This window comes from Sminthopsis crassicaudata, chromosome 4, assembly GCF_048593235.1.
Source record: "Sminthopsis crassicaudata isolate SCR6 chromosome 4, ASM4859323v1, whole genome shotgun sequence".
Classification (NCBI taxonomy): Eukaryota; Metazoa; Chordata; class Mammalia; order Dasyuromorphia; family Dasyuridae; genus Sminthopsis; species Sminthopsis crassicaudata.
Window position 1 is genome coordinate 161,135,166 of NC_133620.1, and position 19,442 is coordinate 161,154,607.

Genomic DNA, 19,442 nt, shown 5'->3' on the forward strand with positions numbered 1-19,442 from the left:
GGCTAAGAATATTAAAGAAATACTAAAAGTGTGTCATTAAATCTGGAATTCTTAGCTTGGGTTTCTAAACTTAAAAATTATAATTGTATTTCAATACAATTGATTTTCTTTATAATCCTATTTTAGAAGAATTTAGAATTATTATTGTGAGGAGGGATCTATAGGTTTTACTAGATTACTAAAGGTCTCCATAACACATGGACAAATTAAGAATCCCTGCTGTAAGCTGATAGGAATCTGGAGCTTTTCAGTTCTTCCATATTCATTGAAGAAATTAAACTGAATGAATGAATTAAATTATGTCTACTGAGTAGTCTCAATATTCTCCAATACTACCACAGGATTTAAGGGACAAATGCGCATTAGTGATCAGACAATTCCAGGAATTGTCAAATATTGCCAAGCATCATAGCTGATAGCCTTGTGCAACAACATTAGGTTCAAGAGCTCCATGTGGAAATCATATTTTCATGGGAGTCTTCTTTGAGCTCTTCCTTTTACCACAATTACTTTAACATAGTTATTTTTTGGGAATTCTTCCCACCCATCCATCCATTCCTTCCTATTGGAACAAGTAGCTCTGTCCCTACAGGGCACTTGACTTTGCCAGCCAAAGGCCTTAACCACACTCTGACTGAGACTGTTGGGAAAGCAGAAAGTTGATTTTCTTTATAATGAGAATAGCATGTGTATCAGCCACAGTGAGCCACCACAGTGCTGCTGGGAATGGGACAGGAAGGTTACCCTTCCTGATACCTGAAAAGCGGCTGCTTCCACCTCCTGCACTGCGAGTATCACTGCACATGGTGAGGGCAATGGGGCAAAAGGGATCGCTCTGGCTCTTCATGTGCCAAGATGAGGAAAATCAACGTCAGGCCCCAAAGGATGGAACTGCTGGGGACAAAAGGTTACTAAACATTAACAATCACTCCATGGTGTAACATAGCTAAGAGTTTGAGAAGAAACTTGTAAGGAAGAAAGAAAAGAAATAAGACTCTCTTGCCTGCCTCTTATAGAAAAAAATTAAGGAAAAGTTAAACTACACTATCAGTTTGATAGCTATAGTCAGATTTTTCTTGCAATATTGCTAATGATAGATCTGAAGAAATAATATGCTAAAGAAGCAATTTTTTTTGCTAGCTGTGATCTTAAATTCATAATCTCTCTGAGCCTCAGTTTCCCTTTCTGTAAAAAAGGGTACTTGAATTAATTAATATCAAAGGTCCTTTGAAGGTTTCTCTTCTTGGCTTCATGACTGTGAGAGCTGGTTAAGTCCGTATTCTTCCTCTTGTACATTTGTAAAATAAAGATCTTATTTCCTACAAGTTAATGTCTCATTCACATGAGTGGCAGCAGTTCTTACAGAGCACCACTTAATTCACTGGAAGAGAATTTGCTAAATGGTACTTTATTCTGCTGCAAGTGTTTTGCCTCACCAAGGCAAACTATTGACTCCCACAGATTCATTTATTCATCATAGGAACAGGTCAATTTTAATAACAGTTCTTGGTATTTCCATAGTGTTTTTCTTCCCAGGACCTATAATACTTTAAAGACATCAACTTAGTAATTCCAACAATATCCCCATGAGGTAGATTCAAACAGTAACTCTGCTCTTATGGGAATGGAAATGTAGCACGAAAGGCAACTTATCAGATCCTATGGGAACTTCATAGAGCATACTGAGGTAGCCTGGTAGCCTGGCGAATGCCATGGGCACTAACACAGGTATGGCATTTACCTGTCCAAAGAGGGAAGTGTCATGGCATAGGTACAAGTCAAGCTACAGGGAGAAGGCTTTCCCAACTTTCTCTCTCTTTAAACTGGATTTGTTCCTTAACTGCTCATTTAATTATCCAACATATATCTGACAACTTTGTAAGTTGTTCTGTACAGGTATTTGAAGGAAATTACTACTGGTCTCAGGTTTAGTCTTTTTTTGGAGGGAGACTTTCTAAAAATTTGAATCCCGGAGGGATTATGATCAAGAGCACTTGTGTTAAGTCTATATATCCATTAAAAATTCTTGGTATACAGTTTCATCCCAAACGTTGCTTTAAAAATGACATAACCTGTTGTTCAATCATTTCAACTGTTTGGAATTTTCTTGTCAAAGGTATTGGAGTGATTTGCCATTTTTTTTTCTCCAGCTCATTTTACAGATGAGGAAACTAAGGTAAACAGGGTTAAGTGCCCAGGGTCACACAGCTAGTGGGTGACTTTGGCCGGATTTAAACTCTAGTCTTCCTGACTTTCTAGCCTGTTGCTCTATCCACAGTGTCGTTTGGCTGCCCATGACCTGATCTGTGAGACAGGATTATATTTTAGCTCAGCATGTTTGGATGACTTGGGTTGGAGTTGATGACATTTGGCATTTGACTGTATAATACCTGTCTAGTTTTCTCCCCCAGCCTTCCCACCCCTTTAAGCTAGCTAAGAATGTAACATAGAACCATGGAACAAACCCTGATTCTAGAGTTGGAGGATCTGGATTCAATCCTCCTTCTGAAATTTGGTATCTATATGACCTTAGTCAGGTCAATGTACTTCCCTGAACCTCAATTTCCTCATCTGAAAAATGGTCCAGGGATTAGGCTGGATAATTTCTCAGGTTGCCTTTGAACCCCAGAGCAATGATCCCAAGGGACAGGAAGTGAAAATCCTCTAGAGAAATTAAATTGCTTGTCCAAGGAAATATGAGAATTGGGAAATGAAAGTCAAAACAGAAACTTGGACTTTAGACAAGAGTCACAAAATCTTTTCAATGCTCAATACCAATAGATTTACTTAGGAAATACTGGACTTGTCTCCATAACATAGAAAAGTGGTTTATATGGGGGGAACAAAATGGTAGCATTTTGAATATGGTGCTTTGATTTCCTAAAGTGGATCCCCTAGCCACTAAATCATGCAAATAGACACATAAAATATTTTAAATTACTTAATGGATACTTAGCTAAGATATATTTTCTTCTTTCCCTCTTTATTTCCCCCTCACAAAGCTGATGTCTGTCTATATTTTAGAGGATGACTTTAATGGTAAAATTTAAAGCTTCTGAATTTTAAATGTGATACTGAGAAATAATCCTGGATTAAAAATCAGAGGTTGTTCAGTCATGTTCAGTCATGACCCCATTTGGAGTTTTCTTGGCACTAACACTAGAGTAGTTTGCTATTTCCTTCTCCAGCTCATTTGACAGATGAGGAAACTGAGGCAAGCAGAGTTAAGTAACTTGCCCAGGGTCACACATATCATTAGTAAATGTTTGAGGCCAGATTTGAATTCACAATGAGGAGAATTCCTGACTGTAGGCTCAGTATGTTCTATTCATTGTATCATTTAGCTGTCTTCAGGAGAAAACTGGGATTCAAATCCCAGTTCTAATACTTACTATGTGTATGACCTTGGATAATTCATTTAGTGTCTCCTGGCCTCTTTTCCTCATTTGAAAAATGATACTGCTTTACTCTCTTCTATGCATTTAACAATAATTAAATGACTACTATAAAGTAAGTCACTTTGAAAGAGAAAGTCAAAAGAGATCTTGCCTTCAAGTAGTATGCATTTCAACAGGGAGAAACAACATGGCAAGTTTTGAGCCTCTGAATCTTCCTTACAACTGGCAACAATATGTTTCTATTCTGTTTTTCCTAAGCCAGCATTGGTATCCTTTTGACTCTCACCATATGTGAGCCTTGTGCTTGACATACTTTAAGTCATTCAACAAAAAAGGATATAATATTATAGAAAAATTCAGAAGGAGCCAAGGGTTAGATTTCCCTCATCCTTAATTTTCCTTTATGAAGCTGATAAATTTACTTTCTGTCTACATTTTAGAAGATGACTTTAATGGTAAAAATTTAAAATTTTTGTATTTGATTTCTATTTTTAGAATTAAATTTAATTTTAATTAAATAAAAAATAAATTTAGAATTAAAATTAAATTTCTAATTTTAAATTAAAAATTTAAAATTAATACTAAGAAATAATCCTGGATCAAAAACCAAAAGTTGTTCAGTCATATCTGCCTCTTCATGACCCCATTTGGAGTTTTCTTGGCAAAGATACTGGAGTGGTTTGCCATTTCCATCTCCAGCTCATTTGACAAATGAGGAAACTGAGGCAAAGAGTTAAGTGACTTGTCCAGGGTCATACAGCTAGTAAATGTCGCTGGATATGCTGAAAAAAGAGGAACATCACTGTCAGTGACATAGTAAAAACCTGATTTTTGGTCAGGTATTAGTTGATCTGGACAGCCTCAGGGATCCTTTCAGACTTGGAAAATATGAAAATCTTTATACTTGTGAAGCTATTTGGAGCAGTTTCCAGACTGTAATTTCCCTGAGGAGAAAGACAATATCTTATTTGGGTCTTCCTAGCTTTAGCACTGAACCTTACATAGTGTACACTTAAAAATGTTTCTGTGGTTGACTGCTTAAAAAAATGAATGAAGCTGTACAGCATCACTGTATTGATCTGGCATTCATTCACTCATTCATTTCTTTCAGTAATCATTTATTAAATACCTATTGTGGGTGGAACACTATGCTACTACTGAGAAAAAGTTCAAAGTATAGGGCAGTAGTCCTAGTCCTTATGTTGCTTCTAGTTTAGAAAGGGTTAAGGCAAAGAATTATTTCTATTTTATGAAATTACATACTAAGTGCACTAGAAAGGGTTGAAACAATATGGGAGACTTTAGGGGGAGAGAAATTATTGGAAAGGAGATTTTCAGAAGATGAGAAACTCTACTTTGATTATTCAAATTGCCCCTTTCAAATAACTAATAATTGTAAATTATTTTGCTAATCAAAGCTTATCTTGAATTTGGAATTTGGCAGTGAAAATTATTATTATTTTTGTGTGTGTGGCAAAGTTTACATAGTTTTTCCATTTATTTATTTATGTTGGGAGAGAAAAATCAGAGCAAAAGGGAAAAACCATGGGAGAGAATAAAAAAAAAAAACAGAAAAAAGTGAACAAAGTCTATTGGGATTGCTTCAGATAACTGAACCACTGAGAACCAAGTCTTTCATAGTTCATCATCACACATTCTTGCTGTTATTGTGTACAATGTATTCCTGGTTCTGTTTGTTTTACTCAGCATCAAGTCGTGTAAATCTTTCCAGGCCTTTCTAAAATCAGTTTGTTTATCATTTTTTATAGACATTAATATTCCATTATCTTCATGTACCACAACTTATTCAGCCATTCCCCAATTGATGGGCATCTCCTTTTTTCCCAATTCTTTGGTATTATAAAAAGAGCTGCTAAAACAGTTTTGCACCTGTGGGTCTTTTTCCCCTTCATAATTTTCTTGGGATACAGACTCAGAAATGGCATTGCTGGGGCAAACGGTATGCACAGTTTGATAGCTCTTTGGGCATATTATAAAATAGATTATAGTTATATAATGCCTTAGCTAGTAACAGCATTTGTATATCACTTTATAAGTATTATCTCACTTCATCCTCACAATAAATGCATTATTATACCCTTTTTACAAATGAAGAAACTAAGGTTAAGTGAGAGTAGAGACTTGATCTGGATTACATGACTAGTAAGTGCTTGAGGCAGGATTTGAATTCAAGCAGTCCTGACTCCAAATCCAGTACACGAACCATTTCTGCCTTTTGAGAGCTAATAAAAGAGTAATGGGCATCTCTTTTTTCTTAGTTGTCCTTACTAACATTAGTTTTTGTACTGTGGAACACAGATGTGTCTTTGGAAACTCTTGAAATTACTTGTACCTATTCTAGATGACCTCAGACTACTGTGCTGTTTGAGTTTGTGGCTGCTTTTTATAGTTTTTCTGTCTCCTCTCTAGCTGTCTGGTCACCAGTTGCTTCTTGCTGCTATCAGTGTGTCTGTCATTAGCAACTCCTCTATCCCTTTAACTGTTTTGATTCTGTTGGGAGGCAGGGATAACCAAGCTTTGTAGAATTGTTTAAAATATATATATATATATATATATGTTGGAATAAATAAGCAGGGGTTTACTATATTTTTTCCCCATGAGATGAAAAAGACCTTTGAAAGACTCATCAGTCTTCAAGAAATTGAGGGATAAATCACCAACTCTGCATGTGTTTTATGTTTAGGCAACATGGTGGCATAGTAGATGGAACACCTGGCCTGTAATCAGAAAGATTTGAGTCCAAATTCAGCTTCAGAAACTAACTAGCTCTGTATTCTTGAACAAATCTCTTCATCTCAATTATTTCCATTATAAAAGAGAAATAATCATAGCACTACCTCCCAGGGTTGTTGCAAGAATTAAATGAAATAGTGCTGATAAAGCATTTAGCACAGTGCCTGGCACTTAGTAGGCACTATATAAATGCTGGTTATGATGATGATGATAATGATGTTTCATTCCCAAAATTTAAAGAGGAAGAAGGGAAAAGACCAACATTTGAACAAATGCAACATAAAGAAATTAATTCACATAATGTAAACCTTTGAAATTGAAATTAATTTTTCTAATCAGTCCACTTTGGCTTGTTAATGAAACATCTATCAACTTATTCTTTTGAACCATTAAAATGATGAAAAATGGAGATTATTCTTTTAAAAAACCTAAGGAGAGATTCTAAATTATTATTACCACTTGCTGTTTAACACAGATAGATGCTTTTGTAGCTCTTTGCATGAGTGAAGAGCTAAATTACTTTGGCCCATTCACAATGCATAGGAAGGTTCATCATTGCTGCCCAAGTGTTTGTTTAGAAAATTGTTCATAGATCATACAGAAACATTTTCAGAAAAGACACAAATGCCAAAATCCCAAGTAAAAATGTTCAAATATTGCAATAAGAACATAAGCTCTGTGAGAATTTGGATGTACACTGATGAAAAGAGACGTTTTCTGTTGACTCTCTCTTCCCCCTTTTCTCTCCCATCATCTTTCTGTCTCTTTCTGTGTATCTCTCTATTTCTGTCTCTCTTTCTCTCCTTGATTTCCCCTCTCCTCTTTCTTCTTCTTCTCACAACCTTCCCTTTGTCTCCACCAATCCACTTTCTACATTTGATTTTCCTTCCTTTCCATTAGCAATGTTATGTGACAGTTCACAAAAGAAAAAGAGTCTTGTGAGCAAACTTCTATTTTGTTTCTACCCTTCCACAGAAAGGTGAAAATTAGATATAGTGGATTAATCTTTCTACTTCCATTAAAAAAAAAAAGATATGTCTCTCAGGTGTTGCCTTTTTGCTCTGTAGATTTTACCTTGGAACACTGTACTTTTCTTTCCTAAACCAGAGACCTAATTCATCTGGTCAAGTCATGTGTTTTCTAAAGACTGATCACTTGCACTTCAAAGAAAGGCACCCCTCCCCCTTTGCTATATCCTCAGACCATTGTGCTAGTCTGTATTGGCTGAAGAGTCCTTCCTGACCCCTGCAGTGTGCCCTATGTATATCCTGAAGCACTAGAGACTTGATGACGTCTATTGTGGTTTGTAATTCCCAACAGGCTTGATTCTGCAGGCTTGAATCAGGGAAAAAAAAATCAAATCAGCTTCAAGGGAAATTCTGCCCAAGTAAAGATTAGTAATAATAATATTGTGGAATTGGCTCCACTGTTACTTTTGGTCATAAAAATGCTGTGTGCTTTTTTAAAAGCTCAAAAACATTATTTCCCTTGATCTCCTAGAATTCCATAGGTTCATGGTATTTCACTGCCTCTAATCCTACCTTCAGGCATTCAGGCAAAATCTAGTGCTGCATTTTGTCAGCAAATATTCACATGCAATTAGTTAGAATTTCTATTGATATGTATGAACATCTGATGGTCAGATTTTGTTCTGGATTCACAGACAAACAATACTGCATAAAATATGCCTTATAGTACAAGGCTTCAAAGAGAGGATTTTTTGGATGGAGGTTTAACTGCCTGGGGGCTCTCTTGCTAGAACTGTAACTATTACACTATTCCTCTCTCCTTTTGATTTCCCCATCTATATACTGTGGTGATAACAATATTTTCCATCTACAGAATTTCACAGTGTTGTTTTAAGGCCAAAAGGCAGCATGGAGTAGAGGATAGAGAATCAAACTTGGAGACAGGAAGTCCTCTACTGGAGTCTTTTAGCTGACACATACTATGTGATTGAATCACTGAAAAATCTTAATTCCAGGCAACTCTCTAAGATTATAAATTAAACAAATTGTTGATGTGCATTTGTAGAGGAAGTTGTGAAGTAGGGAAGAGGGAAGAAGAAAGGAAGATAAGAAGGAAGGAGGGGAGGGAGAACATGAAGGAAAAAAAGGGAGGAAGAAAGAAAAGGAGAGAAAGGAAGGAAAATGGAAGAGAGAAAAGAGGAGTAGTAAGGGAGGGAAGAGAAGGAGGAAGAAAGAAAGGAGGAGGGAGGAAGAAAGGAAGGAGAGAATGGAAAGAGAAAGGAGAGAAGAAGAAAGAAAGAAAGATGTGGGGAAGGGAGGGAAGAAAGACAAGGAGGAAGAAACTAAGGAAGGAGGAAACTGAGGAAGGAAAGTAGAGAGGGAGGATAAAGGAATAATGGAAGAGATAAAGGAAATAACTAAGGAAAGAAGTGAGAAAGAGAAGGAAGAATGGAAGGAGGGAGGGAAGGAGTTAGGGAGGAAGGGGGAGAGAGAAAGGAAGAGAGGAAAGAAGAATGGAAGGAAAGCATATGGAACATTAAAAAAGCCATTGGATTTGAAGTTAGAGCATCTTGGTTCAAATGTTGCCTCTGAAGCTTATTCCTTGTGTGACCTTGGCAAATCATTTAATTTTTCTAACCCTCAATTTCATCCAAGAAATGAAGTCAGACTAGATTCTTGACTTCTCTTCTTGCTTGTGACTCAATGATCCCAGAAAAGAAGAGGAAGAAAAATATAAAACTTTTGATTAGAGTATCCCTTATACTTTATGGATTGATGAAGAAAGCAGGTTCCAGGTAGGTGTAAGTAACTCCGGATAAGAAATAAAGGAAAGCTTGTGTAATAGGTGATAGAATATCAAAAGTATTCTATAGTTATTGCTTCCAAGTACTGTGATCAAATTTCTTTGAACATTGGAAAAAGTAATCCTTTGGGGCAGACATGAGAGGAATAAATTAACCAGATCTGTTTATAAATATTCTGATACACATTCTATAGAATATAGTTTTGAACAAAGCTTTGAGTGGAAATAGTAGCTTATAATAAATTTCTGATTCAGAGAAATAAGGTGCTTCAATTCAGGTGTTTATGGTCTGTATATTTTATAATAAGATGCTACTAAGATTCCTAATTTCCTAACTTTTCTGATATCCTTGAAGCATGTCTAGTTATAACCTGCAAAGAACCTAGTATGCTCCTCAAACTCACTACATGTACCATATTTCAAATAAAGAGATAGTTGATAACTTTCATGGAATTCTGTTTTATTAATTAAATCTCTGATATGACTCATTCTTATCCTCTTGCACCATCAAAGACAGAGTGATATAGTGGGAAGAAATCTCAGAAAATCTGAGATTTGAATCTAAGCTCTGTCACTTACTTTCTGTGGTCAATCACTCCCCTTTCTTTGGGCTTCAGTTTTTTTTTTCCATTTTTTTTCCCCTGAGGCTGGGGTTGCCCAGGGTCACCCAGTTAGGAAGTATTAAACATCTAAGAGTAGATTTGAACTCAGGTCCTCCTGAATTCAGGGCTGGTGCTCTATCCACTGCGCCACCTAGCTACCCCTTTTTTTTCATTTTCAAAATGGATTAAATATACTTAGAAGTTTTCTTCCAGCTCTAAATTCCAAAAAAATTGACTTCTGTGCTATTGGATTCCCATGGAACAAAACAAAACTCTAGATTTTCCAGATGTGGGAATAAGAGATAGAATCCAGTCTTCCTGATGTTACCATATCTCAATTCAACTCAACAAGTTTTTAATAAGGTATCTATTATGTGCAAGGCACTGTCCAGATATAATTTTTAAGAAAATCATCTTTGATCTTAAGGAACTTACATTCTACTAAGTTACGTATAAGCTATTTTCATTTTCATTAAAGAGGTATTCCAAGGGGTGGAAAGACATTCATAAAATTTATTAATAATTAATCTACGCTTTTTAAAAATCTAGTTTTGCTGCACAGTTTATTTAGGATAATTTATGGTTCCTAAATGGTACAATTATATAGTCTGAACCTAGAAAAGTGATTGCATTCATTAGGTTTTTCTAGAAAGAAAAATGGAAAAGAACCATCTTTTTGCCATTGAGTACTATAAGCTTCAAAAACAAACACTTGTGTTTGTTCTGCATATGTTACATCAAAGTTAACATCATTTGTATTTCTGCTTCTTTCGAAAACCCACTGTGTAAAATTTGGCATCTGTGAACCATCTATCTTCCTCCCCCCACCCCGACTCTTTGTGAGATTGAATTAGTTATTTGAACCCCATGTATAAATTGCTAATCCAATGTCTCTGTTCCTCCAGCTACAAAATGGAATAACACCACTTGTCACCTCCTTGAAGTGAAAGGTTGAATCCAGGATAGAGAATTAGTACTAAAGATGAGCATATTGAGTTTATTGGCACTAGAAGATTGAATTCATATTAAAGGTGGCTGTTAGAGTATTCTTCTTTGAAACTGAACCCCCCCCCCCGAATTCTCTCTATCTCTATCTCTCTTTCTCTGTCTCTATCTCTGTCTGTCTGTCTGTCTCTCTCTGTTTCCCTCCCTCTCTTGTCTCCTTTCCTCTCTCTGTGTCTATATCTGTCTCTTTTTTAAAATAGGACTTCTATTTTTAATATATAATTTTGGAGCATCTTGTTTCCCTTCAATATATAGCTTAAAGTCTTCCTCCTCCAGGACACTTCCCTACACTATGTAGAAAGATGTAGAGAATATGCTTTATTAGTTTGATTTGATCATTGTTTAAAGAAAGTCCCTGACTTAATAATAGCTACTTTTGGCCATAGGATCCCCACTTTGAACCACACTTCAATCATCCATGTCACCTTGGAGGAACTGAGGGATTGCAGACCCCAGCACTACTTTGAAAACCTGGTAGGAATGAAAAATTTTTTGGAGAAGGATGGGGAAAGATGAGTCTAGAGATGTCTTCTGCTTCCCTTACAGCCACAAACAATTACAGCCTCTCAGCACATGTGGATCATTGCTTTTTAGGACTTTCCTCCTCTACTCTTTGACACAGTAATACCATTACTAGGTTGATACTCAAAAGGGATCAAAGTGGAGGACTTATATGAAAATAAATGCCAATAGCTCTTTTTTATAATGGCAATAAGCTAGAAATTAAGGGGGTGCCCTTTTCTCTCTATTGGCTACTTGCATGGGATAGTTTCCTGTTCTCTTTTTCCCTAGGATACATTCAAGGTGATATCGTAATTCTTCAAGGGCTTATGCTATATATATTAATATCTATATCTATATCTCTCTCTATATATAATATGAGGTGTTCAGTTGATTGTGAAGAACAGGATAGGTATGATGAGTAGATAATGAGGAGGTTCAACCGGATACCTTGTAGATGAGACCAGGACTGGGCCTAAGGAAAGTAGAGCAAAAGTTGAGGGGGAGGTAAAGGGAAACAAAGTCCCAATTCAACTCCTTCCACCTCCCCTCTCTTCCCTCTCTCCATAACTTGCTCTAATGCAAGTTAAGCATCTATAAAATAAGGGGGTTAATCTAGATCAAGGTTTCTTAAACTTTTTTCCACTCATGATGCCCTTTCTCCAGAAAACTATGAATACATAGGTATATAAAATAGGTAGAGGAACCAAATATTTACTGATAATAAGTCATAATTTGATGACTCCCCACATTCAGTTATGGACCACACATGGGGTTATGAACCATAATTTAAGAAACTGGGGACTAGATGATTCATAAGGCTTAAGATCTATGATTCTATAAAAAAAAGTAGTTTCATCTAATTTTTTTTGTTTTGTTTTGTTTTTTCTTTTCTTTGTGTTTTTCCCCTTCTGATTTGATTTTTATTGTGTAGCATGATAAATATGGAAATATGTTTAGAAGAATTGTACACATTTAACCTATATGGATTGCTTGCTATTTGGGGAAGGAAGGAGGAGGGTAAAGATGGAGAAAAATTTGGAATACAAGGTTTTGCAAAGGGAAATGTTGAAAAATATCTTTGCATGTATTTGGAAAAATAAAATACTATTTAAAAATTTTAAAAATCTTTGATCCTATAAATGACCTGTTATAGGTCATATAGCTACTAATTGGGAGAGTAAAGTTCAGGTAATTACTATTTTCACTCTATCATATTGTCCATCTCTAGGAAAGATATAAATCAAAGTCTTAACCTACTTTTTAAATATCCACAAAAGTCCTTTTCCTTTCTTTTTAAGATAAAACTTTACAACCCATGTCTATATTTTCATATTTTCATTTGATACCATGAAGTCAAAGAATCACCAATCAAGGCTGGATGACATTAGAAATGAATCTCTCTTTAGGGTTTGGCCAGCCTAGCTAGCCAATACCAACAATGTCTGGCCAGTGTTAGTTTGGGGTACAATTTTGGCTGACAGACATGGGAACACACACATAGACACACACATACATTGATGCTTGCCTTCTGGGATAGTTGCATTGGAAGCCTCTGGTCAACCAAGATAGCCAAATTTATATACAAAATGAGATCACTAGTCAAAATGCCAACACCCACATATTGGACATAACGAGCTGCAAACATGTGAAACAGCTAATCCAAGACCAGTCAGTGCAGACAACCTATAATAATAAGAGATTTATTTATGGAATGTAAATAGTATTTCCATCACTTTAGTTACATAATTCAATAGGACTGGTAATATTTTAAAGTAATAGTAATGAATGTGTCTGTGAAATATGTTCCATGTTTAATATACAGTTAAAAAAGGGTGATTCAATCCTTGGAATGGTTAAATATTGAGATTTAAGGATGGGTAAGGAAGGAATCACATAACCCAGAGCACTTGCTGTAGAACATTTTGGTAGGAGAAGAAAAAAGAAGCTATGGGACTATGGTAGTTTAGAATGTGGGGTACATGTTACCATAAGAAGATAGTCACCAATGTATGTCACCATTGCTCTGAGTCAATGTTTTGCTCCATCATCAAAGCTGAGTCATAAAGTCAATCAAAGTCCAAAATTAAGGAAATCACTAAATCCAGGGATATGGCTGCATTATTCTGTGACCAAATTGAAATCCTTTAGGGAAGCAGGTGATCTATGCCTTTAAAGCAAGGCAGGCGGTGAAAGATGCATCCCGCAAATGGGTTAATTGACCCACAAAATCTTGGGGTGAATAAATGACTAGATTCTTAGCTGAGGGAAAGAGAAAGGTGTCTAGTGTCTGCCTATTGGCTGTCACTTGTGTCTTTCAGGTTACCTTAACCCATAAGGGAGTAGAGAGCAGATTCACTTAGGTACTAAAAAAGAGTTAGATACTTAAGTTTTTCATATACTCTAATCAGATAATGACCTACATCTCTATTCTTATTTTATTCTAGATTCTGGAGCTTGATTGAAATTATCCCACTTCTCCTGAAGGTGAATACTGGTATTCCTGACTTCAGTTTAACAATCTGACATTACTGTCTGTTTTCTATTTCAATTTCACTCCAATAACTTAGTTTCAGTGATTCTGTCTACAGATCAAACATCTTAATTTCTTCTAATTTCAGAGTCTCTTTACAAATCAAGACATGCTAGAAAGGGAAAAAAAGAAACAAGGACAAGGATCAAGGGGAGAAATATGCTAAGTTTAAAAGATGACTATTTAAAACCATAGAATCTCTAAATAATAAGGAATCTCAAATGCCATTTTTGCTCAATCTGTTAGTTCTAATAAGTGGAAATACAGACTTTCTTCAAAACCTCAATTGAATGGCATTCCATTGGCAGACCATTCTACTTTTATCTAAGTGTTATTATTAAAACCTCAATTGAATGGCATTCCATTGGCAGACCATTCTACTTTTATCTAAGTGTTATTATTAGGAAATTTTTTCTTATATCAGGCTGAAAGCATATCATTAAGAGTTCTGTCTTCTGAGACTTACTAGAACAAAGCTTATTGCTTTTTCATGTGATAGAACTTCAGATACTTGAATTTCTGTATGTATATGTATATTTTTATATCCATATGGCTTTTCTAATAGCTTTTTTCTCCCAGGCTAATCATCCTTAGTTCTTTGAAATAACTCTATATGTATGACATCATTTCAAAATCCTCTTCCATTCCATCCAGCTTCTTCCAGATATTCTCAATTATCAAAATTCTTATACATTGTTGTCAGCCTTCTGGTGACAATACTCCATATGTTGAATGAGCAGGGCAAAGTACAGCAAGACAATCATCTTCTTACTTCCAGACACAATGGTGTTCTTAATGTGGTCAAAAATCTCATTAGCTCTTATGATTGTCATGTCAAACTGTCAACTGCTCTTCAATTTTCAGTTCAGTAATTTCTTCTCATCTTACCCCAAAACTACACTGACACATACATTACCCCCAAATTGTACCTTGTCAAAAAGGTGACTTTTTTGAACCTAAGTGTAGAGTTTTATGTTTATCAGCTCAAATTAATTTCATTTTATTAGGCTCAGCACAATAACTCATTGAGATCATTTTGGGAGACTGATATTATTATCCAACATAGCTAGTCTTACCTTTTTGTCATAAGATAAACTTGATAAGCATGCTCTGTATGAATATTCAAATTTTTGATAAAAAACTGTTAAGTAGCATAGGACTAATCACAAATCTCAGAGTTACTCAACCAGATACTCCCCACCTCCAAGTTTATAATAAATTATTAATAATTATTCTTTGGTCAAACCATTCAACTCCATTATCTAGTCCATACCGCTCCATTTTTTTTAACAAGACTAAATCTCGAGAGAAAAGATGGACAGTTATGAACATTATGTCTTCTATTATTATATATACTTTCTTGAAATGGAAATTTATTGTTATATATTTTGAATCCTCCCTTAAGTTCTGGACACATGAGTTTTTTTTTCTTTTTCTGTTTTTCTTTCTTTTTTTAATTTTTAAATTTTGCATTTAAGTTTTCAAACATTCTCCTTTCTCTGGCTTTTTACTATTTAGCCTTTTTATAAGTAAGCAATAAATAAAAGTGGAAAATCTGTGGACTACCATTACATAAACTCTTTGCCAACTCTTTTATATCATTTGATCTTCAGCAGGTTGTTTTAGAGTTATGTGGTTTTTCAAGATATTCAATATCTGTGTAAACTTTATAATTAGAACTAAACACAGATGGTTTATCCTATAATTTGCTGTTCCTATGTGAGGATACTAATCACTCCAAACTATGTTCTCCTCCATACCTAGTGCCATTAAACTTTTTTATTTGTTTGATTAATGTCTTTCTCTCCTAAATTGTACCCCTCTTCGTGTATAATCCAACTTTTACAAATCTATAATATAATCTCCGTGTATAATCCAACTTTTTTTTTCTTGCAAGAAAGGATAGAACCATATGAATTAGAGTGGATTGGGCCCAAGATTTAGTTCTAGAATGATCTTTAGCCCATGCAGATACAGAATCTTTTACTTACAAAGAGCTGTAGTCTATGAATGAATGACCACTGAGCCTCTCTAGTTCATGAACTAACTCAATGAGAACTGAGCATTTAAAAAGATGATGCTTTCCTCAGTGTGGGACATGACCTCCATAGATTTGTACTGAAACATCTCCATTTCTTAGAAGATATTTCACAAATTATCATAGTTAAAAAAATTCATTACCTGGTGACCAACCTTGTGGTGATTACTTCTCAAGACTTCTCTAGACTGGTTTTCCAACACATTCGTTTATTCCTATATTTGAAGTCTAGAGCTTGGTGGAACCTGTAAGAACTTTTGTTCCACAAGTAAAGCCTTTGAGGATTCAGTGCCTCCATATCACAAACAAATATCAGGATAGTACTCTGCCAGTCCTTCAAAAATACTCCACTGCTAACCCTCCCTGCAATCCAGACATGTTGTTTGCTCACAAAGATAAAAAAAACAGAAGTTCTAATTCTTCCCTAGCAACCAACCACATTTTCTCCCCAAGATGCAATGACTATTATAAGTGAACTAAGCTTAGTTGCCTAACTAGTACTGAGCTAGAAGTGAAAGATTTTTCTTCCTATAATAGAATGAAAGCTATCAGATATAGCAAAAGTCTACATATTGGGTCAAATTGGGTTATTTTTATAGAGTAGAATTAAACAACTATTAGGGGCAAGAGATTATTCTTATAGAGTAAAAACTTTACAATTATCAGGGGCAGGAGATAGATTAAGAACAAAAAAGCAAAGGGGAACTCCAAAATAAGAAAACTCCCTATTCAGATACTTGAATTTCTGTATGTAACCTACCAGTGCATGTTGTCTGCAATATATAATCTGATGTTTATAGATCTCATTAGAATACTGAGGTTGTGTCTCACTCAAGATTACATAGTTAATAGATATCAGAACCTAAGTTCAAGACTCCCTGATTCCAAAATCAACTCTCTATGATACCACTATTTGTTCTATAGTAACAAAATCAGTATTTTAATAGAATACTTATCTGACAGCACTTACATTGTTTTCCAAGGGTTTGCATAGTATCCTAGCGTGACATTTCAAAGGGCTGGGTACTGAATGACCCAGATTTGGTGCTTCAAGGGATTTTTAAGGTGAGGTTTCATTTTTTCCCTGGAAAAATATATGACCCAAGTTAAAAATAAAGCAATTAGGTGGCGCAGTGGATAAAGTACCAGGCCTGGAGACAAAAAGACTCATCTTCCTGAGTTCAAATCTGGCTTTAGACACTTCCTATCTGTGTAACCCAGGGCAAATCACTTAACCCTATTGGCTTTAGTTTCCTTATCTGCGAAATGAGCTAGAGCAGGAAATGGCAAACCACTCCTGTATCTTTGCCAAGAAAACCCCAAATAGGGTCACAAAGAATCAGACATGACTAAAACAAAAAAGTTAAAACAAAACTCATTTGCAACTCATTAGATTACTTAAATATATGGGACACATTCTCCAATGCAAATCCCTAATTAGAAACATCCTTCTAATATATCTTGAGTACTGTAACTTTGCATTTTTAGCAATTTTCCCCAAACTGATTATTAAAATAATTCTAGCTAGCATTTATACAGCATTTGGAGGTATGCAAAACTCTTTACAATATCATTTCATTTTATCCTTACAACTTTGAGAGGGTGGTGAGTGCAACGATTATTCATGATTTACAGATGAGGTAACGGGCAAACAAGTTAAGATGACTTGCCCAGGCTCCCACAAGTAGAAAGTGTCTGGAATCATATTTGAACACAGTTCTTCCTGATTCCAGGTCTAGTGCTCTATTCACAGCACCACCCAGCTAGTACACAGTAGCTTCCCTAACAAAACAAAAACTAACCACTCCCACAGAATTTTTATCATTGAATAGGGCTCAAAGATCAGGCCTAAGGAAATCTGCCGGTTGACTATTCCCAAATACTCAAGGAATCAACAAGGTAAGGCAGTTAATTGATTTATGGAGAAGAAAAACAGAGGCTGCCAATAATTCTTTAAAAAGAGTATAATTTTTCCTCCTATTTTGAGGCTAGTTGCAGGCAGCACATATACACACACACACGGAAAAAGAGACATATACATATAGAAAAAGAGACTGAGAGACAGAGACACAGAAACAGAGGCAGAGATAGAGATAGGGAGGGCCACAGAGACAGAGAGATACAGAGAGACAGAGACAGAAAGTGACAGAGAGAGGGTATATATATAGAGAGAGATTTGTAAAGTTTGTAAATTTGTAAAGTTCTTAAATTGGGAGGGACCCGTCGTCTGCTCAATTATAATCCTTCTCTAGGAGGAGATCTGTAAAATCTTTTCCTTTGTGCACAGGTTCCTTGGGAGCTCTGAATCTCCTCCAACTCTTGTCCTTCCTCAAATCAGACTGGTCTCCTTTCAGCCTGCCTGGTGTCAAAACTCTATCCCAGAGTCGATATATATATATATATATATATATATAGAGAGAGAGAGAGAGAGAGAGAGAGACAGAGAGAGAGAGAGACAGAGAGAGAGAGAGAGAGAGACAGAGACAGAGACAGAGACAGAGACAGAGAGAGCCCACATAGGCTGAATACCAATTATTGTACACATTAATCCTACCATGACAATCCTCAACCTTATCATCTATATTACAGCAACTCTAACTACATTTCTAACACTCAACCTTTCAAACACTACCAAAGTAAAATCAGAGAGAGAGAGACACAGAGAGAGAGATGGAGAGACACAGAGAGACAGAGAGAGAGAGAGAGAGAGAGAGAGAGAGAGAGAGAGAGAGAGAGAGAGAGAGAGACAGAGAGAGCCCACATAGGCTGAATACCAATTATTGTACACATTAATCCTACCATGACAATCCTCAACCTTATCATCTATATTACAGCAACTCTAACTACATTTCTAACACTCAACCTTTCAAACACTACCAAAGTAAAATCAGAGAGAGAGAGACACAGAGAGAGAGATGGAGAGACACAGAGAGACAGAGAGAAGAGAGGTAGAGATAGAGACAGAGCAAAGAGAGATGGAGACAGAGACAGAGAAAGAGAAAAAGAGAGAGACAGAGACAGACAGATAGACATAGACAGACAACAGAGAAAGAAAGAGAGAGAGAGAGAGAGAGAGAGAGAGAGAGAGAGAGAGAGAGAGAGAGAGAGAGAGAGAGAGAGAGAGAGAGAGGAGAGAGAGACAGAGACAGAGACAATAGAGAAAAATATGAGGTCTTTTTGTGGTAGAACAGTAACAGTTTGATTAACTGGGTGGCTTTCACCCAGGTATGTTATGTTTTTCCCCCTGTGTTATATGTCTCCCTCTACAAAGCCTTGTGTGTTGGTTTCTATTAGTTGGGCTGTATTATAATATGCTTGAGATCTCATACATAGGCTACACTTTGTTAGGAATAACTGACAAAAGCCATCCCTAGCTGTGCCTTTTACAAGGCCCTATGAATTCTTCTCTATTTTCTTGGTTATACTTGCAGTAACAGTTGTGGGACCCTTATAGTCTGTGATTGTGATACTCTAGTTGTCTGTATCTATTTCCTTTGATGAAATAATATTATGGGAGTAGTTCAAGAATAGAACTTACATCATAGAATGTACATGCAGAACAGGAGTAGGTTTCTAGAAGTTGTTGTGTAGGCTACCATGCATTGCTTTGTTTATTCAAGATAGTTATACTCTTCATCATATTTATTTGGATGCATCTGAAACTTTATAACAGCTGAATGCAGTTAACTTGTAAAAGAAAGAAAGGACCCTTTATACTACCATTAAAACTTTTCCTATGAAAGAAAGGAAACTCAAAGCTAAACCTGAAAATCTGGGGCCTGTTTATTAGTCACTCTGGTAATCTACCTGTATTTTGAGGTTTGATCTGTTTTAATGCT

The 19,442-nt window shown here is 35.9% G+C and overlaps 1 protein-coding gene and 1 long non-coding RNA gene across 3 annotated transcripts in view; one reads left to right on the forward strand and one right to left on the reverse strand.

Moving 5' to 3' along the window:
• Positions 1-19,442, reverse strand: part of PDE7B (phosphodiesterase 7B) — a 427,322-nt gene that overhangs the window by 194,537 nt on the left and 213,343 nt on the right. The gene's annotated exons all lie outside the window — the stretch shown is intronic.
• LOC141565940 (uncharacterized) overlaps positions 1-19,442 on the forward strand; it is a 72,753-nt gene that overhangs the window by 34,223 nt on the left and 19,088 nt on the right. For both annotated transcript variants that reach the window (XR_012489182.1, XR_012489183.1), the window contains exon 5: positions 13,480-13,519. This is a non-coding gene — a long non-coding RNA (uncharacterized LOC141565940). The remainder of the gene's footprint in view (positions 1-13,479; positions 13,520-19,442) is intronic.